Source organism: Stenella coeruleoalba (genome assembly GCF_951394435.1).
Source record: "Stenella coeruleoalba genome assembly, chromosome: 17".
Lineage (NCBI taxonomy): Eukaryota > Metazoa > Chordata > Mammalia > Artiodactyla > Delphinidae > Stenella > Stenella coeruleoalba.
Genome location: NC_137163.1, coordinates 64598128 through 64626104, shown reverse-complemented (window position 1 = coordinate 64626104; position 27977 = coordinate 64598128). Strand labels below are relative to the sequence as shown.

General features: G+C 38.5%; 1 protein-coding gene across 6 annotated transcripts in view; it reads right to left on the bottom strand.

Moving 5' to 3' along the window:
• The window catches only part of EYA1 (EYA transcriptional coactivator and phosphatase 1), a 561881-nt gene that overhangs the window by 463010 nt on the left and 70894 nt on the right, over positions 1–27977 (bottom strand). The window contains exon 1 of one of the 6 annotated variants that reach the window (XM_079902478.1): positions 18685–18701. The exons of the other annotated variants lie outside the window; for them this stretch is intronic. The gene's annotated coding sequence lies outside the window, so the exon portion shown is untranslated. Of the gene's footprint in view, positions 1–18684; positions 18702–27977 lie in introns of those variants that run through there. 6 annotated transcript variants of the gene reach the window in all.

The following is a 27977-nucleotide window of genomic DNA, read 5'->3' as shown; positions in this document are numbered from 1 at the left end:
CTAAGTGCCAGACTCACGCATAGGCCCTGTGACTCTGGGAATAGGAAAAGGTTCTTGCCCTTGTGGGATTTACAATCTAGCGGACAAGACAGGTGATAAATAAGGAAATAAACAACACGTAAGATAATTACATAATAATAGCCCAATTAATATAAATGATAGCATAATCACATAATTATTTTACAGTTAACTACAAAAAAATAATAGTGCTTAGTTCTATGAAGGACACTGGGTGCTGTGATATAAAGTAACAGAAGGAAGCTATTTAACGCTTGTGCTGACCATAAACATAATTCTTTGTAGGTCTTATATAGGTTGGGGTAGCTGTGTTTTGCCCTTTAAATACGGGAATTGAACGTTCAATGAGAAATTCTAATGAAACAAAATTGGCTGCAGTAAGAACTAATTACTACTTACCTAAAAAGAAGCATTTTTTAGTATTAGGGACATTTTGTTTCTCTAGACTTAGCTCATCTTTTATGACATACATACACACAAGTAATCATTTTGCTTTCCAAGTTTTTGCAGCATCTTCGACTTTGATGGAAATCTCAGAAAATTGCTGAACCTTTACTCAGCCCCTACTGAGCCATTATAAACCCATTTTGTGAAAGTAACAAGTAGAAGGATGGGTGGAAAAAAGAAAAACAAATTTTGTCACTTGTGAAATATGCCCAGATCCAACCTTCACTAACCCCATTGTGTAAAACATTCAGAATATTATTGAGAGAAAGCTTACAAGTGTAAATATACTTATTCTCAATGAAATCAACACCATCCGACTGATTTGTAACTATTCCCTTAATGCTGCTATAAACTTTATTGCAGTGAAAACACTGGTTCTACAGATTGCTTTCCTCTTCCTCAGGATGTGTTTGACCTTTGTGGCACTGCCACTATAAATCTCATGGCCCAACAACCCCTTGTCTGCAAGTGATTTCAAGCACTATCATAAAAATGAAACAGACAGACTTAATTTGAGTTCCAGACTTGAGGAAACTCAACTAAAATATTAGCATAATTTTGCTGAGGACGGAGGAAATTGTTAAAATGTGTGTATTAGAGAGTGTCTGCAACTCGATCCATCTTTTTTCTGGCTCTTGGGTGCCACCCAGTGATTAACTTAGCGGCAGTTTTCCGAAGGGATCTGTGGGGCACAGACAGCCACTGGTCACAGGAGACAGGGGCAGGGATGCTAGGGGTGGTAGGGGCTGAAGTCCTAAATTAAATTTAGGAATTAAAATAAATCTCTGTTTAGAGATTTTTGTCCCACCCAGAAAAATCTGGCCATTGATGATGTGTTCCTTCCAGACATCCAGACACTGTCGATGATCTGGTCCGTGAATAAGGAAAATCAGGTCTTTAAAACACAGACTGGGTGTACAGCCACCTGGGTGAGAAGAGCAGCAAGAAGCAACTGGCTGCCCCTTCCTAACCATCTTGGCCGTGCCTATCCCGTGCTGTCCAGTCCCTCGCCCCAAGTCTATCCTGAGACAGAGCTTTAAAAACTCTGCTTTATAACCACAAAGACAGGAGGCTGATTCAACCAGGTGATTCTTTTCATCTCATACTTACTAGAGTGTTTCCTATCCTTATAATTCATGGGGTGGAGATAAGAACAAACACTGCCCTTAGCCTCGCACTCCACAAAAATCAACAGCCAGCCGGTGTCGTGCTTATTGTTTTCAAACGGAGTTTTCTCTCTCTTTCTTGCATATAAATTTTGTGACACAATACATTTTACCAAAGATTTGTGTTGCTTTGTGGAGGTAAAGCAACATATACTCAACTTAATGGGCCTTTTGTTTTCCTCTAGAAAAATGTAATGAGCTTATAAAGAATACTACTCTATATATTATACATATTTTTATTTTTACTAGTATGCATCGTATATTACATATATTTTATTATATATTTTGTAAAATGTTACATATACATTTTATATTTATTATATGTATAATATATAATATTATCTACTTATTTTATCATTTGTCTTGTCTCTCCTGCACTAACTTCTTAAAGGTCCACCCAGGCCATGCCGAGGGCAGGGGCAAGTCCTATACAAAAGTATGAAGGTGAGATGGATTCCTCAAGCTGTTGTGTTTTCTCCTGGCTCAGCAGCTATCATCATGGTTACTGAGGGAGACAGGATCAGAGGACAGACAGTTGAGAAAGAAAAAGGAAATATATCCTTCAAAGGACTAAGAAGGTCCCTATGAACGAGGTGGGAAGGGCGGCCCAGATTCTGGGATGGGAAACGAGCATCGGCATTGGTTGTCCAGTCTCCACCACGTACCTGCTCCCCAGCACCACCAGCCCACCGCCGGCGCTCTGGCCGCTCCCTCCGCCCTGGATCTACAACTTGGCCGAATAAAGCCGAAGGGTGGTTGCAATGCTAACAGTAAGTCCAGATGTTGGCCCGACGCAGGTGGGGCCAGCGGGAGCGCATCTGCAGGAACTAGAAACCACCAAGATGCCCGTGAGCTGAAGAAGAGATAGGTGCCAGGCAAACTGGGGACAGACACAAAGAAGTTCACCCCAAAGAAAACTTTAGAGGAAGCCATGGACGTGTGGCCTTTCAATTCCGTGTGATTTGAAGGGCCTGGAAGTCCTCTCGGCCGGGTCTCTGTCCCACCCGCCTTTTCCTCCAGGTGGTCTTCCTGGTGCTTCAGGAGGAAAGAGGGAGGGGAACCATGTTCCCAGACCCTCTTAGCTATATGCTCCCTTCTCGCAAGGAGGCTGCTCTGTTAAAACCAAACTGATGATTAGGCCCGGACACTGGCCCACCAAAGAGGAGCGCAAGGCCCTCCTGATTCTAATTTCTCATGCTGGTATCACAGCAGCAGGAAGATGAAATGCTTTAGCTTATGATGGGATCATACTCTTTGGCCAATTTTAGGCATTTATGGACTGTTTACATACACCACGCACTGGGCCTATGCCATCTAAAACTTAAGATCTCTACACACCTATTATTAGCAGTACTCTTTTTCTTATATAGTTGTATAAACTGTAGCCAACAAGGTAAGTACTTGCCCAACCTGTGTTGTTGGTAACTAGCAGCTAGGATCCAACTGGCAATTTAACCCCAGAGCTTTTAGTAGCTCATTTTTTGTTACAATACCTAAAATAACATATATTAGAAACTTTAAAAACTTGCAAATTAAAATGATTTGTCTTCATATGGATTAAACAAATAACCTAATCTTAATATAGATTAAATAAATATTAAATAAGCTCATTTCCATTTTTTAACACCATTATAGCACCATTGTTTTTGTAAATGCACTCTGACTTCGTATCAACTTACAAATATAATTTTGAAACACGACTAGCTGGTAAGTTGGGTACTATGTACAAAATTTCCTTGGAAAACTTACCAAAATTGTTACTTACCACAAAATCTGATATTTTAAATCTGTAATTTCTGAGATCCATTCCAGCCCTCTTTATTTATATAAACATTCATGAAGGTTAATTCTTTTACCTCATAACTGCTGGCAGTCAAGAGTGACTTAAATAGAAGCTTTGGATTCATCCAGCGCTTAAGTTAGTACCTCACTGAAGCCCCAGGTTTCTGTAGTTTAACTCATGAAAGAAATAACCTTACTCAGTGATTTTTAGCCTAGGCATTAGCAAGTCTCTGATTCTGAAATGAGACATCCAGTGCACATTTCATTTTTCACAGGCTTCATCCTCATGCATCCAACTAGAAGAAACTGGCCCCTAAATTCATCCTCAAATAACTAATACATTAATATGTTGAGTGAAATTGTTTTATATTATCTAACTAGATGTCAAAAATAATGAGTTTGATTGAAGCATAATTATTATTTGTCCTTAAAATTATTGACCAAAACATCCATTTACTAGTTGATCACTGACAGCAGTGGCTCTCCTGGAATGAGATAAAAGATTCAACTGCCATCATATTAATGGATGAGTGTTTTTCCTGTTTGTTATTGGAGAAAAGAAAGATTCTAATTCATCTAAAAGCTTCAGTAGATTGTTGTACAAACTTTCAAAGGAAGAGCTGGAAAAAGCCTCATTTCATATCATTAAAAAAAAAATGGACTGTGTCAAAAGGTCATCACTGCTATTCTAATATTCTGTGTTGCACTGTAACAGGAACTCAAAAGGAGAATGATATATACCAGATCGATGATGAATTACACAAGTGGACCTGAAATCATAGAACAATATTGTGGTACCCGAATGCTCATCTGTGCTCTGGAAACAGACTCATTCCTGGGACTCAGGAAAGCCAGGAATTGGCTCCCTTTGGAGATGATCAGATCTCAAGGGCCCAAAAGGACTACTGCAAGACAGTCAAGGATGTTCAGGAAACAGAAGTTCAACTACCAGCAACTAATCCCAAGGTTTACAACTTTGGAATTGGACAAATGGACAAATGAGACAACCACACAAATATTCTAGGTCAGCCACTTTTTCACTGCTTTAGAGAAAGTATTTAACTTCCTCATGTCTGCTCAAATATCATATCAAAGCTTTCCTTGATCACTGTCCCTTTCCGTCAACTCTCTCCTCCCTTATCCTGCTTCAGTTGTCTTCAGAGCATGAATCACTACCAAATATATTATTTATATATTTGTTTACTAACAGTTTCCATCAGTTAAAATGTAAGGTCTGCTTATTACATGTGGTCATGTAATAAGCATTCAGTAACTAACTGGTGGATGAATAAACTTTTGGGGGGGTGTCTCAATTTATCTCTCTGTAAAATCTTATTTGTCGAGATTAAGCAAGCCTTTTCCTTACACAGAGTGGGTACTTTTCTGCATATTTCTCACATGGGTTAGAGGAAGAACAGCTTTGCTTCTAGAAATCTCTGAATCTTATATCCTCTAATCTACGTCACCACGAACATCAAAACCACAGTCATATTCTTTTATGGTTCGTGGATAGATAAGATGGCCTAATCATTTAAGTCATTTATTCACTCAGCAAACATTTATGCAGCATATATGGGGCTATTCTGATGCTCTGAAGATTCCTTTTAGCTTAGGGTCCTAGAATGCTCCTGAGATCAGACTGCTGTCTCTCTTGAGTTCAGCCTGAAAAACTGAAGCCAGCATCTACAGTGAGGGCCCTTTTTATTTTCCACAGCTTCTTGTTGGCATGAGAACTATGCTATTTTATCTTTCCCTTACTTAGAGTGAACCTCACTCCTTTATTAAGTTACTTCATCTAGAAAATCTTGTTTTCCTACAGGAAAATTACCCAAAGAATTTGATTTCAATTGAAGTAGCAGCAACACTTGTTCTAGCCCAACACGCCTTAGCAAAACCTCTTGTTTGTAATAGAAACAGGCAAAATTAGTGAAGAAAGCAACCACTAAAATATGGTCTTGTCTTAAACACTCATGCAGCCATAAATCTGGATTGAGTTAGTCAAGGCATCTACTGATACGCATCTCAGCAAAACAGATTCTTTTCTTCATTTACATGGAAAGAATTGTAACATCATTCTCTTCCAACAATTGCTCTCATGATATCCTCAAGTCATTAGCACTCTCATCTGGCTAATTATTTCCTTCAGAAAGATGAGGGATGATGGTGACAACCTGGGCAAGCTACCCACGAATTCCTAAAATCCAGTTGATGGTTTTCAGAAACAATGGCACCTGAAAACCCGTAGGTTGTGAATAACTGGCCCTGATTTCATTTTAGTATGTTAAGTCTGAGATGTAAGGGAAAGAAACCATTGTGAACCATGTTGGCTGATTTATCAGAACACAAATTCATTCTGCAAAATTCCTATGGAGTCTTGGCCAAGATTGCTTAATCCACTATCATGGAAAAGAACATGCCTTTGACAAAGTCATGATGCTTTCCAATCTTTGCTTTTAAGCTAAGATATTCCAGATACCAAGATAATGCAATGGCCACCTTCAGCCAAAGCAGTTTACCCACAAGTGGAATGTTTTATGGCCAAAGTAACTCATGCATATCATTTGGCGATAGCTTTAACTTCTCTGGCAGTTTCTTTACTAACTACCGCTCCATAGAAAATACAAGATGCAGAATCTCAAAATCTTGAATAATCTTATGATTTGGTTTGTCATTACAGATGAACCAGAATTTATTTTATTATTAAAATGTCCAATGTTAGTGGCGCAACATGATTTGGCTATTCAGTGGTAGACTGAACACATTTGAATTTGCTATTGTTCTTTAGAGTTGTGGGTGGTTTTTCAGTCAGAAGCCCTTTGCCAAACATACAGCAGAAAGGCGGGGATAGTCCAGATATAATTTTTGATCACTATGAATTTTAATACAAGGCCTTGGAAGCAACTGTAGAACTTCCTGATCCTGACAGAAATCGTTTTGTCAACTTGTATTTGGGTCTGTGATTCTAGTCTGTCTGCTCTTTTTCTTGAATAGTGAGTAATACACATTTTCTAGTGTTGTGTAGGAAAACATATTTCCAACACACTTGTACTAGGGCCCTCTCAAGGTTTCTTGGTAATGCTAAAATGTTCTATAGCCTTAAGTTTTACATGTGGGTTCTACTTTGGATATCAGTTTTCAAAGAAACACTGTTTTATATTAAAACAAAATTATTACAGAATAAAACAACAAATTTAAATGTATTTTAAGGATTAAACATGAGAGTTTGAAGAAATACTGACCTTGCCGTGCATCCCTTCTGGACAGGCCCTCAACCTAGAATCTATGCGATCCTATTTCTACTGTTGGGGATATTAAATAGGAAATGCTCAGAAGGACTGTTATATGCTAGAATGCGAGGGGTAAGAAATCTTAATGTGTTCCCAGACTTCGAAGTGAATGACCACTTCACAGTTTAGAAAACTCTCCTTAGACCACAATCCAACATCACGGAATGCCTTTTCCCTGCAGGCAATAATGAGGCTCTGCAATGGTTGCCTTTTATGGAAGAAAAATGTGGTAGAAAGTAAATAGTACCAGAATGACATGAAATGCTTAGTTTGCTTTTGGAGGAGGTACATCGTGGTTTATTCCCTCCCCCTTTATCTTGAATGAAGTAAATATTAATCGTTCTGGGGCAATGATTTAATGTCACTATCACAGTTCTGATTTTATAGTTTTCTTTTTCCACTGATAGGTCAAATCAATGTAGGACTTTATATAATATTTGTGAGTTTATTTTCAGTTGATGCCATAACATAATTCACCCAGTTGTCCTGTAGAGACTTTGAATTCATCACAGCCCTAAATCTTCTCTTCTTCCTGCATGCTAAGGGTTGGCAACTTTTTCTGCAAAGGCCCAGACAGTAAAAATTTTAGGCGTTGCAAGCTATGAAGTCTCTGTTACCAACTCTACCAACAGTCCTCAACTTTGTAGCAGGAAAACAGCTACAGACGATATGTAACACATGGGCGTGGCTGTGTTCCAATAAAACTTTATTAACAACAATATGGAGGCAGGTGGGGGAGACAGTAGATTTTAACTGAGGGGTGTGGTCTGCTGATACCTGTTCTATGCTCTTGCTTAGTGGAATACTGTCCATTCACTCCCTATGACCAAAGTTCTCCCTCTCCATTCATAACCAAACAAAGATTAAGTCAATTATTTTACCTCCTATATTAGTTTTCAGTAGACTTTAACTGAGGGCTGTTGTAACAAATTAAGATGAACTTGGTGGCTTAACACAACAGAAATTTATTCTCTCACAGTTCTGGAGGCCAGAAGTTCAAAATCAAGGTGTTGGCAGGGCCATGCTCTCTCTGAAGGCTTGAGGGGCAGAGTCTTCCTTGCTTCGTCCTGGTTTATCCCCAGCTTCTCTGAGCTGCAGGCAATCCTTGGCATTCCCTGGCTTGCAGCTGCATCATTCCAACCTCTGCCTGCATTGTCCCACGTCCTCATGTCTGTCTCTGTGTTCAAACTTCCCTCTTCTTATGAGGACAACATTCATGTTGGATTACAGCCAATCCAATCCAGTATAGCTTGATCTTAACTTTATTACATCTGTAAAGACCTTATTTCTAAATAGTGTCACATTCATGGGTTCTGAATGGACATAAATTATTTTTTTGGGGGGGCACTTCCTACTTTCTAATCTGTCCCCTACTATCTCAGCTACCACAGCCCTAATTCAGACCTTTATCACCCCTCATCTCTCATCTGATTATTCCAACAGCCTCCTAATAGGTCTTGCCTCCTACAATATCTAGAGTGACCTTTCTAAAATGCAAATTTCACCATGTCTCTCTCCTTTTAAAAATCCTTCTTGACCCTGTCATCTCAGCAGTGGTTCTCCTTCTTTTTGCCAACAAACATGATGGATGAGTTTCCTATATGACAACAACCTATTGGGTGTTCCACATGATGTGCAGACTAACTGCACCTCCACTCAATTAAATCTGCTTTAATTTATAGAGAAAAGTAAGTCATTTACATTATTACCATTGATGACATTACTTTCAAATCACCACTGATTGTGCCAAACAATGCTTTTCAACTCTATGGCTGAAAATCACTGGGATTCTGGATACAAATTTCTTGATGGGACCTTACCAGCTCCTCTTTCTTCTCTTTGTCCTCAAACAACTGGCCAACTGTGCTGCTTCTCATTACTGTTTTACTCATACTCACTATTCTTAACCTTTTTTCTGGAAAAATACAGACTCTGCCTTCAAGCAACTTAAAGATAACACGGTCTCTGGACCAAGAGATTATCATACTAACTGAAGTAAGTCAAACAGAGAAAGACGAATACTGTATGATATCACTTACGTGTGGAATCTAAAAAATGATACAAATGAACTTATTTACAAAACAGAAACAGACTCGCAGACTTAGAAAACAAACATGGTCACCAAAGGGGAAACGGGGGGTGGGATAAATTAGGAGTTTGGGATTAACATATACACACTACTATATATAAAATAGATAAATAACAAGGACCTACTGTATAGCACAGAGAACTCTACTCAATACTCTGTAATAACCTAAATGGGAAAAGAATCCAAAAAAGAATAGATATATGTATATTTATAACTAAATCACTTTGCTGTACACCTGAAACTAACATATTGCAAATCAACTATACTCCAATATAAAATAAAAATTTGGAAAAAAAAAGAGATGGTTTTAGAGGACAATGTATGAAAATGTGAAGCAAATAAAGCTAATTTTTGCTTATCTGAAAAAAAAAAGATAACACGTTCTTACTCTATCCTTGTCAATTGGAAGTTCATTGGTATAGTTGCACAAGTCCAACAAAGTACAAGTGTATGTTGGGGAATAATGTGAGCAGGTACCTGAATCAGGTCTATCCTGGAAAACCCAGGACACATGGCTGCCCTAAGAAAATATAACAATATACTAACAGTTTTTTTATTTTTTTATTATTTATTTATTTATTTTGCGGTACGCGGGCCTCTCACTGTTGTGGCCTCTCCCGTTGCGGAGCACAGGCTCCGGTCGCGCAGGATCAGTGGCCATGGCTCACGGGCCCAACCGCTCCGCGGCATGTGGGCTCTTCCCGGACCAGGGCACGAATCCGTGTCCCCTGCATCGGCAGGAGGACTCTCAACCACTGCGCCACCAGTGAAGCCCAAGGCCCTTATTTTTAATATGTTAAACAAGACCCTTCATGGCTTGTTCCTGCCAACATGTCAATCTCCTGGGAGGTGAGCCCAGGGTCTGGCCCTCAGTATTTCCTGAGAAATATTTACTGAATGAATGAATCAATAAATGAGTGACTATATGGAATTTTTACAACTTCCAGAAAATACTTTAAAGTAAGCTGTAGCTTATTTCGTCACAAATAAGTCCATTTGTTGGAGGAGGTCATCAAGAGGATGTGACCACTGGTTGACCCTGGAGCTGGACCCAGGTAGTCAGAGGCTCCTCACGCCTCCCCTGTCTTTGGAATGTACGCTCTACCTACTGTTCCCACAGTGGGAGCCATTCCAAGGACACAGCCTTGGGAGAGTAAGGTGCTGTTGAGACCATCTGGATTGAATACATGACTGAACCCCCTTAAAGCCTCTCTATAAACTTTTAAGATTTGGTGGGCAAGTACAGAAAACTACTCATTTTGCGGCCACTCAAGACCAGCCTCATAAGTTCCTTTGCTTATTAAACCTACCGCCTACCAACCTGGAATGGTCTGCCTCTTTCTTGGGTCTCTCCCTGCCCTCTGTGTTTGGGGACCAGTTTCAGATTACACCTAGGAAGCTCCCGGAGGCCATGACCCAACACCCTTTGGACAGATGAGGAAAGTAAAACACAAAGAAACTAAATAACTTGCCAAAAGTCACACAGCATGAATTCTAGGTATTTCTGACTTCAAATCCTGCTCCATAAAAGAATAATACATCTATTTCACTTTATCATTTTAAGTGTTCTAACCAAGGTATGCTGCTATAGTCAACTTTAGACTTTCAAAAATCATTGACCTGTTAGTAAGTTTATGTAAGTTTGAATAAGAAACATCTAATGGGCCCCATAAGATACATTCTGAACTTTTAACCACTGAATACATGGAAAGTAATCGTTTATGTTCAATTCATTCATCCATTCATTATAAAACTGTTAATAATCTAATGACCATGTCTCTACCGGGACTTGATAATGTATAAACATCATGGCTAAGCTACATGATGTTCAAAGGTTTGAAAACATGGTGCACAAAAGTACATTTTCTCCTTCAGTTTCTACTTCAGCGCCTACTTGACAATTCTTTATTATTTAATGTTATTAAGGTTCTTAGGTAAAAAAAATAGTTGCATGCCTTCGTCTGGTTGTGACTAATGCTTTAACAATGGTTCTAAGAAAGATAGGACTTGTCTGAAGATGATGATGATGCAAAGATAAATGTCTAGTAACTTGTCAAATTAAAGGAAAACAACTGTAGACTATCAACTAAACTATATTGTACAAGTTATCAAAAGAAACTGAACCCCAAACTGACAGGATCTCTGATTACTACTCAATGCTAAGATTACACAGTCAAGGGAAAAATACAAAAGTAAATATTTTCTCCTAGTGTTGGAGAAAAAGAAAAGAAACAGATTTAGAAAAATGTATTTTTTATTTGGATAGGTAGCAGCACACAAAAATCAGCATTATTTTTTTTTTCTGTCTTGATACAGAATTCAAGCTGCTCTCTGCTGTAGACATAAGCTTCATGTCAGTTTGCCAACAGCATTATAGAGCACTGTAGGGAATACTGTAGTGAGCCTTGCTCTTGTGGGTGGATAAAAAAGACGAATGTAGAGACCAAACTCCCTCAGCTTCCCTTCTTACTTCCTGGCTTTCCTGTCCTCAAAATTTCCCTGCATCTTCATCCAGCTTCTCCCCCACTTCACCTCTTCCTCCTATTCCATTCTAATCTCTCTACCTAATCCCTTGTTCCCATCCTGAAACACTGGTGAATCAATTAACTGGCTCCCACCCCACCTCCATTCACATTTGTTAATATTTCCCCTCTTCAAAAGTCCCTTCCATTCAGCCTGCCAACATGCTATTGTTTTCCTATCCAAACACGGCTTTCTCTTGATCCTGCCATTCTCTCCAACTCTCCCATGCTTCCGTTGTTCCTCCTTTGGGCCACGGCCAAACTTCAGGAAAGATGATTGTCCACCACAGTTGCCCAGCACCTACTCACACCACTGATCCGATTCTCCCAATTTCTTGAAATATCTCACTTCAAAACTCACTTACTGGGACTTCCCTGGTGGCACAGTGGTTAAGAATCCACCTGCCAATGCAGGGGACACGGGTTCAAGCCCTGGTCCGGGAAGATCCCACATGCCGCAGAGCAAAGAAGCCCGTGCGCCACAACTACTGAGCCTGCACTCTAGAGCCCACGAGCCACAACTACTGAGCCCACATGCCACAACTACTGAAGTCCACGCGCCTAGAGCCCATGCTCCGCAACAAGAGAAGCCACGGCAATGAGAAGCCCGCGCACCGCAACGGAGAGTAGCCCCCGCTCGCCGCAACTAGAGAAAGACCGCGCCCAGCAATGAAGACCCAAAGTAGCCAAAAAATAAATTTAAAAAAAAAACTCATTTACTTTGGCTTCTATATGACTCTAACTCATCTCTCCTGCTTCTCTTACTTCTCTGACCACGCCTCCTCTGTCTCTTCTTCCACGTGACATTCTTTCTCTACATGAATGTAGTCTGTAAGGATCTGGCTCCTCCACATCTGTCTCTGGGGCCATTTCCTTCCTTCCTTCCTTCCTTCCTTCCTCTCTTTCTTTGGTTTAGCCATCTCATCCAGTCTCAACTATGAATCCATATAGGTAAATAGCAAACCTTCTGCTTTAACTTTTGTTTTTAAATTTTTACTTTATATTGGACTATAGCTGATTTACAATGTTGTGTCAGTTGCAGGTGTGCAGCAAAGTGATTCAGTTATACATATACATATGTCTATTCTTATTCAAATTTCTTTAACTGCTTTTCTTCACTCTGGACATGTGTTTCTCTCTGTCTCCTGGATATGTTTATTTTAATGTTCTAAATTCATCTTAAGTTCATTCTTTAATTCATTTATTCAATCGTTCACTCAGTATATATTTACAAAGTACCTACTATGTTAGCTAAGGTGAGAGTTAAGCTGCTATCCAAGTACAATGACTTTCATAAGAAAGAAGTTCATCTTTCTCTTATTTCACAAGTCAGTGGAACACCTATTTCTACAAAGTCAATCAGAAACCCAGGACTCTTCCACCTTGCAGTTCTGGCCCCCTAAAGTGTTGTCTACATATATATGGCCAGAGGTGGATCACTTTCCTGTCAGCATGTGAAAAGGAGGCAAAGGAAATGGAAGAGGGCATGCCCAATGTCTGAAGACCAAGCACCAGAGTGGTCTGTGTTGCTCCAGCTCACATGTCATTACCCTGACTTAGTAATGTCACCACACTGAATGTGGAAGGAAGGCTGAGTCTTCAGCAGGATGTCCCTGTTGCTATGGAAGAAGGGAAAACAGATTTCTGGGGGGAGAGGCATCTAGTGATCGTCACTCCTACTGGGACTAGGCATTGTGCCAAGCATTGAAATTCACTGTTTGGAATAATTCTCATTATATTTCCTTCCAAATCTGGTTTTTGTTCAGTATTTTATATTTCTATGGATGGCACTATCATCCACGCTTCTTAAATAACCAAGATATCTTTCTTTATTGAAGTATGTTGACTTACAATATTATATTAGTTTCAGGTGTACAACATAGTGACTCAATATTCCCAAGATATCTTTAATGCTTAATCAACATCTCCTAACTCCCTCCTTGTAACAGCTACAATTTTCCGAAGTATTATGTCGTCTTCCGCTGTTATATTTCTAGCTTAACCCCATTCTTTTCTATTTGCCTTAATACTTTTAAATAGTGTTCGTTACCATTTTTTAAAAAAGGCTCCTAACTTATATCCTGTGTCCCATCTTGCTCTGCTCTTATTCATTTTGTATACCCTGCAGTAGTCTCTGAAGCAAGTATATAAATGAAGACTACAGACTCCTCAGAATGGCATACAAAGTCTATAAGAAGGATGTGTGTCTTGTCTGGGACTGGGGACTGGCTTCAGTCATCTTCCCCACCCATTTCGCTGCTCTGAGATCTCCTACTTGGAGTCATGGTACATGCTCCGTATTATCCTCCTCTGCATATCTATTCATATTTTTCTCTTGGTGGCAATGCCCTTCTAGATCCACAAGTCCAACCACTATCAATATTTCAAGGCCCAGTTTAAATTCCACCTTTTCCAAAAAGCTTTCTTTGTTTCTTTTAGGAAAAAAATTATCTCTCTGTCCTCAGATCTTCTGTAAAACTTTACATTTACCTCACTTGTGGTACTTAACTCTTTATTTATTATAGTATAGCTTATAGGTACATGCTTTATCTTCCATGGTAATCTCCTCAATTTGGGGATGAAGGCTGTGTATTCCACTTAGCCTCTACTATAATGCAGGGCACACAATGCATGTTTAACAGGTATCAGTTTAACAAATGAATGTTTGAAGAATCAGCTATCAGAGTATGGTAAATGCAGACAGTCTATTAGGAAAATAAGTCATTTTGACTGAAGGATTGATAGACTGTTACTTCTGGAACTGATTTCCACTCAGTTAAAATATTGGTAAGACATTTAGGAAGACACATCTGTAGTAATAGCAATCGGTATCTTCATCTTTTTACTTAGTAACAGAGATACAGGTTTTAAAGAATAATCATGAAAGTATTTTTCCCAACAAGATATACCTCCCTTATGATTATCTAAGATGCTTGTGAGGTCCTAAGTTTTAGAACTATTGTGGGGTTTTTTCCCTTTGCACTACGTTTTCCAGTTAAGCCTAAAAACATTGAAATAATTTTCATTCTAATTATTATGTGGAATTTCCAGTCACAGTCAGAAGTAAGGCTATGAAAACTCTTACTAGAAAGACCCTTTTCATAGTATTTTCCAATTGCATTTTATAGCCTGGAGATACTACAATTCTTAAGATAATTTTCCCCCAAAGTCCAACATTTTTCCAAGCAAGAACTCCAACTCTTTTGACATTTATGTATCCGAAGCATTAGTAAAATGAAACTAACATTTACTTGTAGCAATTCTACATTTGCCTTTTGGAGTTAGGACAACACTTTAAAGTGGCAGGATCTCATAAATGTTTCATGGAAAATAAGGGAAACATGCTATAAAAATCACCAAACCGTGAGATAAGAAGGAAGAGGAAAGAGTGGGTGATCAATGAAGCCCTCTGGGATGATTGTGGAATAAGTTCTTTTAAATATTGGCCATATTTTCACAACTGATAAGCAACTTTCTGGCCATCCATTAGATAATTCTGGAAATTGCTTTAACCCTTTCAAGAACGATACCTCCATTATCTACACAGAAAAATCTTGTCCTTTTTATTCTTGAATTCCACACTTCAATTAGAGTGGCTTCTTATTCACTGTGAAATCTTGGCAAGTTACTTCACCCTCTCTAAGCTTCAGTATAAATACCTATGAAAATGTCCATAATAGAGGTTTCTGTTACATTGATGATGGTGGGTACATAAACTTTTATTATTTTTCAATGTTTGAAATATTTTATTATAAATTTAATATGTGGCTCAAATATGAAAGGGGTATAAAATATAAGATTATGAATGCACACTACCCAGTTCCACACTTGGCTTAATAACTGATCATTTTTATTGCTAATAGTGATGCTGCCACAGATGATGATTACTGTATTTCTTTAGCAATAGTTATGTACAGAGGAATGTATTGGGCATTGGCGGGAGCAGGGAGAGAGGACAGTGATTAAAAAAATAATAAGACCTAATCATTAGAGAAATGCAAATCAGAACTACAGTGAGGTATCACCTCACACCAGCCAGAATGGTCATCATCCAAAAATCTATAAACAATAAATGCTGGAGAGGGTGTGGAGAAAAGGGAAGCCTCTTGCACTGTTGATGGGAAATGTAAATTGATACAGCCACTACGGAGAACAGTATGGAGGTTCCTCAAAAAACTAAAAATAGAACTACCATATGATCCAGCAATCCTATGCCTGGGCATACATCCAGAGAAAACTAATTTGAAAAGATACATGCACCCCAATGTTCATAGCAGCACTATTTACAATAGCCAGGACATGGAAACAACCTAAGTGTCCATCAACAGATGAATGGATAAAGAAGATGTGGTATATACATGCAATGGAATACTACTCAGTCATAAAAAGAATGAAATAATGCCATTTGCAGCAACATGGATGGACCTAGAGATTGTCATAGTAAGTGAATTAAATCAGACAAAGGAAGACAAATATCACATGATACCACTTATATGTGGAATCTTAAAAAGTGATTACAAATGAACTTATTTATGAAACAGAAATAGTCTCACAGACATAGAAAACAAACTTACGGTTACCAAATGGGAAAGGTGGGGAGGGATAAATTAGGAGTTTGGGATTAAAATATGTATACTACCATCTATAAAATAGATAACCAGCAAAATCCTACTGTATAACACAGGGGACGATACTCAATATCATATAATAATGTATAATGGAAAAGAATCTATCTATATATATATATAAAACTGAACTTATGTATGTATATATAACCAAATCACTTCGCTGTATACCTGAAACTAACACAACATTGTACATCAACTATATTTCAATAAAAATTTTAAAAAAATGTAAAACCTAATCCCAGTCTTCTATGATCTAAGTATTTTATCCTGGGACAATAGAACTTATAGACATGGAACTATTAAGCAACAATACAAGGCAGTATATGATTAAGGCCAAAATGAATTATGCAGATATATGTTCCAGAGGAGTTCAGAGAACCATGTGTTCAAATAATTAGTGTGTGTGTCTGTGTGTGTGTGTGTGTGCGCACGCAAGCGTAACGCACATTAACAGGACCATGAAGGACTTTTAGAAAGCAGAAACATTCACATTTCAGCCTAGAATGACACAGTACCGCCAGAATTCATTACTTAAGAAGAATTCTTTCAGGGGCCATTTTTTGAAAGCCAGAGGCCTGTTTGTGACAAGTCTTTTCCCTCCTGCCTACAAATGCCACCTGTGTACTATTATTCTGACATATATGGTAAAGTGTGAAATATGCAGAAACCACTGAATTGATGAGTTAACAAAATACACATGAACACCAGGAAATTAACAAGATAATGGTCCCAGGTTAGCGGGAGGCATATAGCATTCTGCTCCGTGCAGTTTTCTGGCATGCTTATTAGACTCCTGGGCAAGGAATGCCTCTACCTGGAGATTTAGACACTAGAATTGATACTCCCAAGCCAGAGCATACTGTTGGTAATAAAAGCAGTCTTTGTGTGGAGAAAATAAAACTGCAAGCTTTGTACACTTGTAAACCACCACTGGCTCACCAGTGACTATTCCTGCTTTACTCTCAGATTGAAAAGGGGTTTCAAATCTGATATATTTTAGCCTGAAAAAAAAGAGCACGATTCTGTCAGCCTAATCTCATTACACATGTAGCCATTACAGTCAAAATGAGTTTCCTCTGAGTAAGTCTGGGTGAGTTTCAAAAGCAGTTCTCAGAGGAAAAGAGTCATTACATTCAAGTTGTGTGTTGCGAGCCAGCACTTCCTATTGTATCAGGGCTTTCGTCTTTATGTTTGCTTTAAGTCAAAGGGTGATGAGATGAATAGTCCAAAAAGAAGGGGAGACAAAACATTTAAAATGCATAATGTTAACACCTCGTTAAACGTTTTCTTTAACAAGGAGAAAGTAATAGCTTTGGAAAAATACGTTCACAATACTTCTCTCTTGCTTCTATTTTATGTCCCATCAGTCTATTTATTGTACACTTGTTACTCAGAGCCATTTGCCAGTTGGCCCATTCATTCCCTTCAGTCATTTCACTTCCATCCCCTTCTTCATTCTTTTATGTAGAACTGTGTCCTCTAAAAATATAAGCTTTTGAGGGGACTTCCCTGGCGGTACAATAGTAAGGACGCCGCACTTCCACTGCAGGGGGCACGAGTTCAGTCCCTAGTCAGGGAACTAAGATCCCCACATGTCAAGCAGCCAAAAAAAAAAAAGAAATGAAAAAAAGCTTTTTGATGGCAGGGGCTTGGCTTGGTGTTCTGGTATTCGCTCTCTTTAGGGACAAGGAAGGTGTCTTATCCCTAATACATCTTCAATTAATGTTTGTCTGTATATTGACTATATTCTGGAAGCTCTCTCTCTACTGACTCCCTGTAAACCCAGTATCATAAAAGATGAAGTCCTCATTATGCATTTTAATAGTTAAGGACAGTAATGGCTGCATGTGTAATGAGAGCTGGCTGATAGAACCCTGGGTTCTAAAACAAAAGTTCAGAAAGAGCCCCAATAGTGAGGCAATGTTGCAGAAAAGTCAACTGGTTTAGGATGTAAAAACAAAGGACAAGTCCTTGAGTTATTGGTCATTCATTCTTTATTTCCTAGCTTTCTTCAAAAGTCGATCAATGAGGCTTTTTGTGTTTAGTATCACTATGAACTTGCTCTTGTTATTTTTACTGATACTCAGTTGTCTAATCCTTGGCCAGGGGAGCCTTTTCAAGTTGGCTCCTTGGTGTTTTTGACAAAACCCTAGATCACTTCCCTGTTTTGTAGTTATGACAAGATGTGGTAGCCTCACCTTGCTCATTCCTTGCCCTAAGACTTATAATCAGCTATTTCTCTAAGGAGGATTAGTTCTTTACAGCAGGAAATGATATTTGGAGGTCACAATTTGTGCAATAGGGCTGTTCATTGCTCCTGTGTTGGTCATTGTTCACAGGTTTCTTCAGTGGACCCATCGGGGAATGTGTGTGTGTTAAAATAAATCATTAGGTCATACTGATACTTCCAATTCAAGCTCAGGGATACAGGGTTTTCATTTAACCTCATGAGTGTTACATCTGTATCTACTTTCTTACACAACAAAAATCTTGGTTCCTCACATGGGGAAGGGGATTCCGGGAGGTGTAATTACAGGATCTTTTCTGGGATACAGAGGACACTTTGGAAGGAAGTAGAATGGAGGCAGATACCAATGAGACTTTGCTTGGCCTTCAGGGAACAAACAGATTTTTTTCCCCTCTACTTTGAATTTATTTCATTTTTTATCCACCTTTTGGATGGGAAAAAGGGATTGTGAATCCCGCTAATAATAATAAATGCAATAGCCCTTATTTAGCACTTACTATGCATGAGGTACTGAGATAAAGTCTTCACATATTTGGGGATGAGAAGGGGGGTCTTATTTTCACAGTATTCTTCATCTGAGTTCAAGCAATTATAAGACTGTGTAGGAAAGAAAACATATTAATAGTCCAGTATTCCCTTATGAACTGATATATAGTTAGACTACACTTAAATACCTTTTTAAATATTTTTAGCATCTTTCCTTGACCATAATTTAAATATTTTTGTTGGTTAATATCCTGAAGATTGTACAATTTTGTAAATATTTAGCAATAAAATTTCAAAATACTTCTGAAAAAGAACAAGAATGCCCTGTTTGTAGTCTCTAGATACATTCTCCACTAAAAGGAATCCAGCTCAGAGAAATATACAGAGAAAATATCTGGAACAGGAAATGTATAATATCAGCCTGGAAGGTCTTTTTGTATGAAAAGGAAAGGAAATAACAGTGACTATTGGGGTGGTACCCAAAGGATTCAGAAGAGAATCCCAGTGATCAAAGAGATAAGAGATAATTTGACCATTAATAATGACAACTTCAGTATATTGAAAGATATCAACTATGTTTAAATCCATCAGTTCACAATGATACATGGGTGGATGGCGGGGGAACTTCATTGGTTATCTTTAGAAGATGCTAGGGAACAATCTCATTCTCCCATAAACTGATAAAGGGGGGAAATAAGCATTTAATCTGCCTTTCCTGTTTAAATTGTACCTCATGGTAACCAAAGAGTTTATGAGGAGACATTTCTATTTTTATAGAAATTTTCCACCAAATAAATGAAGATGAAATGAAAGAGTATCATCACTTTCCAAAATGCTAGTTAATTAATGAATCTTAACAATAATCATCAAAGGCTACAACATAATGAGACGAGAGGCAACTGGAAATTATGCCCCTATTGACAGAAGTACACAGAATCATGTAATTAATTATTCTTGCCAAAAAAATCACATCTTCAACCTCTAAATATAACTACCTTTTTTTTTTTTTAACATCTTTATTGGGATATAATTGCTTTACAATGGTGTGTTAGTTTCTGCTTTATAACAAAGTGAATCAGTTATACATATACATATGTTCCCATATCTCTTCTCTCTTGCGTCTCCCTCCCTCCCACCCTCCCTATCCCACCCCTCCAGGCTGTCACAAAGCACCGAGCCAATATCCCTGTGCCATGCGGCTGCTTCCCACTAGCTATCTACCTTACGTTTGTTAGTGTGTATATGTCCATGACTCTCTCTCGCCAAGACGCAGACCTCCTAGAGAACGGACTTGAGGTTATGGGGAGGGGGAAGGGTGAGCTGTGACAGGGCGAGATAACTACCTTTTGATTTCATTGGCCCAAGCACCTTGGCAGGGAAGGCAGATAATATTGCCTGTGTGCAGACATTGCTAATCCTGGTGAGCTGTTGCTGATCCACAGATTTATGTAAAATGAGCTGGTGTGTGTGTGTGTGTGTGTGTGTGTGTGTGTGTGTGTGTGTGTGTGTGTGTGTGTGTGTGTGTGTGTGTGTGTGTGTGTACACGCATGTGCTCACACATTTGAGGGCAGGGGTCGGGTGGGGTGTCATCTTGTTGAAAGGGAGAGGATATTGAAATTTCACTTATAGAATTCTTTACACTCTGTTAAGATAACATCGATTGTCAATATCATAGAAGGGGGTGCTTAGGGAAATTCTGGAGGGGAGTCTGAAAGCTCCCTAATGTCCTGTAGTTACTCTAATGTTACTATATCCCTAAATAATGGAGCAATGTATCTTTGGGCTCCTGGAGAGGAGGAAAAAGATGTTATATTCCAACAAAGAGTTTAATAAGGGAACTATTTACAAAATGTGGGAAGCCAACAGGCATGGCTAGGACCTGACAGTTAGCAACAGCAGGAAGCCCTTACTACCCCTAGGCTGAAGGCAGGGGCAGGTTTACTGGAATTGAGAAAGAGCTGCGGCTAAGGCTGTAGATGAAAACTCCCAGATCGGAGATGTGGCCTTGAATAGGGAAATTCAGTCCCTGCGAACCTGTGGCCTAGCAGAGAGGAAACTGACACCTGTCTTCTCCTCTGCTCTGACATCCTGGCCTCCTCTCATCACCTCTCATTGGATGAACTGGACTTGAAGCCAACTGGAAGCCACAAGGCAGAGAACCCACTGAGGCACAGGCTCCTGAGGTGATGTCAGCAGATCAGTAGGGTGGGGAAGGGTGGAACACACACCTACAGTGGTAGATGGAGGTTATCCACCACAGACCCCCTCCTTGTCTAGTGAAAGCTGTCTGTTAACGGGTGATCCTATCACCACTTTTGATACTATATTGAATCTCTGACTTTGACACCATCAGCAATAAGGTCAACTTTTTATGATTTTATGGTTCTAGGCAGAAATGTAGGTTCTTTGCCACTCTGCACATCTCCAGTGATTCCTCACATTTCCCATCTATATTATGGAAAAGAAAACAGCAAATAGGCCACTCACTATTTGGTTGAGTTCAATCCTGCTCTCAGTTCACCCTTATTCCATTCCCCTTATTCAAGTCTGAACTCCCATGTCATTTTCCCTTTCTTTGCCCAAGGCAGGCATCATCAGTTGATCTTGGCTCTTTTTCCTGATGAGCTAAGATGCAGCCTTAGAATCATTCTTAACCTAGTGCTTTTAGCAATGAAATCAATCAGTTGGAGTTGGGGTAAAAGATGAAAGCCATTTGTCTTTTATCCCTGGTCTGTGGGTAGCCTTGAATCAGATGTTTCCACGTTTTCTTGAACAGATTATTTCCCATTAACCCTGACAAACTTTTGCTACACCCACTGTTTGTTTGTCTTTACCAATTGGAATAACATCATTATTATTCGCAGTACTAGTAGCAGTATCATTAATTGGAAGCCTTTCTTGAGCTTTCTAAATAATGAGGTTTTACAGCTTCACCTTTACTTAAGTTTCTTTTCCTTTGTCTAGCTTAGGTCCAACATTTCATCCTTTGTTCATCACTTTCCACTATCTCTGACTACGCTTTCATGGCTAGATTCTGACTGGAGCTTTGATTCTCTTACTTAGGAGATGCTGCTCTGTCACCAGGACCCAAAATAACAGCAATACCTCATATTTATAGAATGCTTTAAGATGCACAAAATACTCACACATATATTTATAAAAGTCTTTCTGATCAAAGGCAACCTTTTGTGATGTAATTAAAGGATTTTAGATTTTTGGTTTATGGGACTAAATTACTCTTCAGACGCTTATTATCTTCCTATGGCTTTCAGTCACCTTCTTTAAAAAATATCTTTGTACCCACAAATTTCAGAGCTTCTTTTTCCTCACATATTTTCCTTCAATTACGTAGGTAATTTTGGCTTTAAAGAGTTGGTCGAAGGAAGTAAGCCTTTAGAAAAATAAATGTATAAAACACACCTGTGACAGTAACTGATCTACAAATACTTTCTTCCTTCAAGATGATATTCAACAATTGGACTTAATGTAAACCCAAGTTCACATATGTATTTTTTAGCAATTTACTTGCGGTTTCAGAAACATATAGATATTACTTTTTAGATGCTTTTTCTTAAGAAGTGATCTTTTTGAGGATATTAATGTTTTAACCCCTTCCTTTAAAAAAAAAAAGGAGGGGGAAGAGTTTGATATATTTTAGTTGGTCCTTAGAGAAAGTTACAAATGAAATTTACTACATTTCCTGTGGTCTTTTTTATAGGGGGCCTTTTTTTAAAAAAAATCTTTTTACCTTTTTAAAGCCTGTTGCACCAATGCCTTTCCTCTTAGATGTAATTTGTCCAGGTGCTCCGGCTGAGCTTGTAAAGCTTTCTACCATGATGAGTCTTTAAACTGGAAGCCTTCCTAAGCTTTTTAAAATAATGAGACCTCACCAGGCAAATTTATGATAAGGTTTCTTTTCTTCCCAGCCTATCCCACTGAACCTCAATCAATTCATAGCTTGCCATTGGTGTGTAAGACAATGGTAATAAACAACGAAACGGGTTTCCAAGGTGTCCCAATCTCTTTACGAGAAAGAGGAAATGACCAAGTGATTTCATGTTGTTCTATAAAGTCACTGGATATATTGTGATATCATTATTAATCTTGAGTCCTGATTCTGGCTCCTCCATTTTTTTCCTCCAGACTGTTTGCTTCCCTTATACAATAAAGCCAATGCCTGTGATACACTGGAAAATAGAAAAAGAAAAATGAGTTAAAATTACAGTGTCTTTTATCCTCTTTTAATGTTCCTTCTGTTTCCCAAGGAGTTTCCAGGCCATGGTTAATCTGGAGTCTGCAGCTTTAACATTCTTACGGTATTTTCTCTCTTCTATAATTCAGGGCCACTAACACCCCAGGGAGTGTCTTTAAAACAGGAAGTTGCTCAAGCAAATTATTATCTTTAGGAGGACAGATCTATGGCCAAAACATTGCAAAGGCCAACTGCCTTTTCTTCAGGGAGGTGAGCAGACAGAGGCATACTTCAAGAGCAGAACTAAACACACAAGGCTGCTGCTTTCTGTCATAGCTCCCTTACTCCTCAGAGAAGCCACTGCTGAACTAAAAATAAGAGCCACTTAAGGCGAGTTGTTAAGAAGGACTTGTCGTCTTCAATTGAGTTAGCTCATATTTTTTCTGTAAAACAGTAAGCGGTTATAAACACACTCTTTATTTGCCTTCCATGTCTCCACCTTGCCTATGGTTCAGTGGCGAGCTTCATGAAGGCTTTCCATTCAAGTTTTACTTCTTTTTCCACTTCATTTGTCACGGGGGCTCTAACTCCTGTGTGCCTGGGCAGCTGGCTCCTGATCTTCAGGGGCGTGGGGAAGGCAGCAGAAAGTCCAGGTGAGGAGTTAGACCGCTGTAATGAAATCTAGCCAGTCCCTCTTATACCACTTTGATTTCAGAGCTTAAAGATCCCTGAATCTTATTTTCTACAGCTCATGACAGAAACGGGATATGGAGGGCATCCGTTAAAGGACACATGAAAAAGCTCTGTACTAAAGTTGGGAAGGATGTAAATAGATTTCCGATTCGGTGTTAAAATCTCTTCCAGAGTAGAACTGAAATTTTTCATTGTGCAGAACTTTGAAAAAGTGAACGATCAAATGATTCTGTAATAAACGTGTATGTTGGCCATCTGATATGGGAAAACTGCAGTTCGAATAGTCTGCTTAGAGTATAAAAGACCTGCACAGTGAATGCCGTGTAGGGTATGACTCCTGTCTTAAGATGCCTTTTGGCCTTTCGGGGCCACCATAGGCATGGAGCCTATGAATTGGATGTTAAGAATTCAAGAATTGCTTGTTAAATAAATAGGTGTCTAGCAAGTTGAGTTCATATCGAACTCCAAATAAGTTCAGAAAAGAGAAGTAGAAAGTGAGAAGGGAAAAAAGCCCTATATTCAATTGAATTTCTCCAAGATGAGTGGATGTGATGCCCAGTAAAAGATGAACCTGAGGTTATAGATCCTTCCAAGTCTCTTCCACTTGCAATTTTTAAGGTAAAAAAGTTTCTTTTAAAAACAAAGTATAGCACTATGAAAACACTGAATGTCTGATGTGGAAACCTTTTTAACATCAGTAAAAAAAAAGAGAAAAAAAATCTTCTTTTATTATTTCAAAAACAGGGAAACGGTTTTGGATTTCTCTGAACATTTTAGAATTTAAAAGAATTTCCCAGGCATGAATAAAATCAGATTTTCATCAAAAGCCTTTTAAGCAAAACTCCACACTTTTCTCCATAAAACAAAACAAATATTTTTCAGAGCAATATTCTCTTACACAAAAGATTTTTTACAAATCATTACAGTGTTCTGTGTGAGGAAAATAAAATTCAAAATTATTCAGTAAAATATTTTTCTTTCATTTTTTATTGCTACTAGGAATAAGAAAGCATTAAGGAGGATGTATGACTATAGATGAAAGTTACCCTGCCAAACATAAAAAACAAATTCTTTAATGTTTTGGTCACGAACTCTGACAATGATAAATCACTTTTCAACAGCTGCAGACAGCTGTTAAAGTCTGGAGCCTAAAACGCTTAATTGGGGAAGTGTGTTAAAAGTTAAAGGGCCAGTGTCCTTTTAGGCTACGTGAAGGCTTTCTTCAACAGACTCAAAACAATGCATTCCGGGGTTTGGGAAAGGACACGTTAGTCTCTAGGTTCATTAAATGTAAAATGTTAGGTGGACAAATTGTACAGTGCTCCCACTTATATATACGAGCAAGAAACAAGAGGCAGTGTTTAGTAAAGAAGACACTCAAGCTCCTTGGTAGACAGTTGTCATATAGTATTTGGTGATGTGACTGAGATTAGTAGTGTTCTTTTATTTCAGATGTTTTAACTGGCCACTCCTAATCGCTTCAATGTGGGTTTTACTACAATAAATCCATTTACCCAGGATTAATTTACTGATTGATGATTTCCAACCCTATTCAAATCAGTAGAACAGGAAAAAAATTTTTTTTAATTTTATGAGGTTTTTTTGTTGATTGTATTCTATTCTGACAGAGTTTGGGCAGTGAGTTATTCCAGTTAATTTAGGGACTTCTTCACCTCAAATTTTTTCTTCATTAGGGTATTTCAAACTGATTTGCAGTCATAATATTTATTCAAGACACACAAGTGCTGAGATACTGTCCTTCTGAAGCAGTGTTTGTTGCTTGCATGTGATTTTTTCCAAAATGTGTGTGTGTGTGTATGTACATATGTTCACTGCATGTTATATTCACTGCATATATTCTATATAATATATTCATTACATATAATACATATTCACTGTATTATATTTGCTTCATATGATATATAATATACATTCACTGCATATATATTCATTGCAGAGCCATATATATGTGTATGCATACGTGTGTGTGTGTGTGTATACACTACTAAGTAAGAACTGAACTGATGGTTTTATTTTACTTTTTCCATGGGTACCAAGTGTGTAAAGTTAAACATCATATATCTCTTTGAAGAGGGGTAGTTCCCGTTGAGTAACTGTTGGTAGGTCATTTCTCCTCTGTAAAACTGACATTCAGGAAAGGGAGTAGTTCTGTTTCACACTCCGTAGCAAAGGTGATCTCTGGGAATTGTTTGCTGAGTAATTCGCTGTTACACAATACATCATTTTTATTGGTAATAAGGCAGATGTCACCAACAGCATAGTTTGTCCAAGGCTGGCTCTGAAATTTCCTTTAATGCATCATGCTCCCAAACAGGCAGAAAATTGTCGTCAACGATTGCAGATTGAAAGATCACATTGCAGCGTCCAAGGACTGTTTATGACTTTTCCAGCTATACACAAAGTGGATGGTGGAAAGTGGCCTTGTGTAAGCGCCTATTTGTTCCAGTTATGATGTATCTACTGTATAAAATTTGGGAAGAAATGTACCATAAAAATATGTTGTGTGAAGTTTGTATTGTGTGAAGCAGATGAGTTTACTTAAAGGATAGAGGAAAAAAAGACCCACTCGCAAAGTCTTTCTCATAAGAGTATCTATTGGAAGCAATTTTACTTATTGCTTTAAAAAACTAAGATAAATGACTTTAAATGAAAGCTCCTTATTGCTAATATTAATTAGAGAGACATGTTTATACATTTCATAGGAATCTTGTGAGCCATTCTTAACACACTGGGTAATAACCATCATCTAAGGATCTATACTTTTTTAAAGTTCTGTGCTGGTTCAAATTCAATGAATTACTTCAAATTAGAGACAATATTGTACTAACACTCTACACTAAACTTGTAACTTCAATCTCCTATAAATGTGGAAGGATCTTATCCCACTACCCAAAGAGTTAAGAGCAGCAGAGCTAGAAGATAAATTTCATATATGCATCACAAGAGTGGCAAGATGGCTCTTGTCATAAGCCATACATTCGCTTGTTGCTTTGTTGTTTATAGTATGATACGGACTGTGTATTTCTAAAGGTAACACTGAAATGAAAGTTTGTTTCCTCTCATATCACAGTCCAATATGGATGTTCCCAGTCAGGTGATTCTATCCCAAGTGGTGATTCAGGGACCCAGACTTCTTAAGTCCTGTAGTTCCATTATCTTCAACATGTGGAGAGAACGGAAATGTTTGGAGCACTCATCCCATCCGCCCACATGCCAAAAGTAATTTCACAGATGACAACAACAAAAAAACAATTCAAGAAACCAAATGCAAATACGTCTGCCCCAAAGGGAAGAAGTTGGCTTTGATTCCTCAAGGGTAAGTTAAGTCCAGAGAGATAGCCAAGCTACGCCATATAAGAGTAAAGGTAAAGTAAATGGAAAGCTGTACTTATGTAGAAGAAAAAGTATGACAAATGCTAGTGTTTCCATTTAGTTACGTATACAAATACATCTTTAATTTTTTAATAAAATATTTACTTTAAAAATACTGAGGCCAAGCCATGCTTTGTTAAATGGGCAGGAAACCACCTTGTGTAGGAAATCATTTGATAAAATCTAGGTTAAAATAACTGGCCAAAGTCTTTGAAAAGACATGGGATGGGGACAGGAAAGAACCAGTATTGCTCATAATTTAGAAAAAAAAGAAAAGCCTTTGCCTTTCATTACTAGGTAAGTAGGAAAAGGAATCCAAATAAAATCCATTTGCACTCACAGACATAAAGGGTCTACGATCCCCAAGAACAAATACCGTCAGGCTGTGCAAATATCTGCCTCTAACAAAAGAGAAGCCAGCATAGGGCTAAGAGAAGGATTCCACACTCCCTTACTCAGCATATTCATTAGTAAACTAAGCAAAGTACCTGAGACCACTTAACTCAAGTATTTTCACACCTACAGAGCACGTCTTTCCGGGAAAACAGGTAGTAGCAAATCAGCATCAATCTTAGAAACAGTGTTAGCAGGCAGGAACTGGTCATCTAAACTGGTACCATTTTCAAGTGATCTTTGCATGCTGCTTCTTGAGGAAAGCCCCTGACAGATCTTAGTTGATTTCACAGCTGCCCTGATGCCTCTCCTTCATAGTCCTTATCTTGCTTGTAACTTAAATCATTGTTGGAAGTGATGATGTGTTTAATATTTGTCTTCCCCACTAGACTGAACACTCAGTGAAGGCAGGGCTCCTGACGGGTCTACTGCTGCATTTCTAGTATCAAACACTGTCTCTGGCAAATAACAGACTCCCAATAAATGCTTCTTAGTGAAGGAATGATCTAAGGGTTGGAAGAATGTTCTTACCTCTACTCTTCGCTTGGTTAACCCCTCCTCAACCCTCAGATCTTGACTTAAGCGTGGCTGTCTCAGGAAAGCCTTCCTTGATCCCCTAGACGAAGCCAAATC